The 1,377-nt window shown below is 41.0% G+C and overlaps 1 non-coding gene across 1 annotated transcript; it reads left to right on the top strand.

Annotated features, from left to right (window-relative positions):
• The first annotated feature begins 853 nt into the window (after positions 1 to 853).
• Positions 854 to 1,151, top strand: LOC149135624 (signal recognition particle RNA). Its single transcript, XR_016242061.1, has one exon.
• Positions 1,152 to 1,377: the final 226 nt, after the last annotated feature.

The following is a 1,377-nucleotide window of genomic DNA, read 5'->3' as shown; positions in this document are numbered from 1 at the left end:
TAACGTATCCATAACCACACTATGTAATTAGTCATTATTTTTTAAAGGTGACATGGAGTTGTTCAAGGGAAGTTTAGCTGCTATATCTAGCAGTATTTTAAGGAAGCCTTTGAGGGATCGTTTGACTAACAGGAAATGTCAGCCAAACCTATTGAAATTTAATCCACAGTTTTATTATTTATTTATTAATGCGCCTTTTTAAAGCCTAGTCAGGCTCATGGGCCCGGTTTCCCGGTTTCTATGGTGTATGTGTTCCCCGCAGCTGGACGGGACGCCAGTCCATCGCAGTGTTACTCAAGAAACAGGAAGAAAGAGTGAGAGAAAGGTGGGGCGAAAGAGTACAACAGGGGTCGCCACCACCCCCTACCGGAGCCTCGTGGAGATTTAGGTGTTTTCGCTCAATAAACACACACAACGCCCGGTCTGGGAAACGAAACCGCGATCCTCCAACCGCGAGTCCACTTCCCTAATCACTGGACCATTGCGCCTCCAAATCCACAGTTTTAGATATCGATAAATATATAAATATATCAAATGCAATTGCTCACAATATAATGTATCAGAAATGATGAAGTAGTCACAGTTTCAATAACAATATACGTTCCACACAGTTTTAATATAGGAATATACAATGGTTGCGAAATGTTGTTGCTACCAGAAATAGGCTGTTCTCTTTTGATGGCCGTCTGTGATGATGTGAAAGTAAAAATAATAGTTAATTTTAAATAAGAAATATCTTTTGTTTTGGCTTCGTACAAATGTAAAATTATAGAAAATAAATATAATATACAGAACAACAGCTGTCTCTAAAACTATGTTAGCTTTAAATAATAAAATTCGCTTTAACGCTGTTGCTGGGAGTTGTGGCGCGCTCCTGTAATCTAGCTACTCGGAGGCTTGGTTGGTTGGTCGGTTTGAGGATAGGAGTCCTGGTAGTCGGTCTTCTATGGCGATCGGGTGTCCGCGCTAAGCTCGGCATCAATATGGTGCTGGAGAGGGAGCTCATCAGGACCAGGTTGTCTAAGGAGGGTCGCTTCGGCCCAGGGCGGAAACGTAGCAGGCAAAAGACTCCATGTCGAGCAGTAGTGGGATCGCGCCTGTGAATAGTCGTCAACTAGCAGCCTGTTCGATATAACTGAACACCAATCTAATATTTTTGTTTTATCTTAAAATACACTTTACATTAAATCTGTTATAGTTTAATGCATTTTTCTTTAGTTATTACGTACAGTTGTCCCTCTAATACGCAGACAAGATCTTAGGTTTGTAATTTGGTTCTCGTTTTATTGCTGCTGTTGTTGCTGCTGTCTTTGTTATCTACCCCCAGACCTACCTCAATCAAGAAGATTTATTATGGAAGACATTCTAATCGGGACT

Source organism: Octopus bimaculoides, chromosome 5 (assembly GCF_046866305.1).
Source record: "Octopus bimaculoides isolate indiv1 chromosome 5, ASM4686630v1, whole genome shotgun sequence".
NCBI lineage: Eukaryota > Metazoa > Mollusca > Cephalopoda > Octopoda > Octopodidae > Octopus > Octopus bimaculoides.
This window is presented reverse-complemented; position numbering and strand designations above follow the sequence as displayed.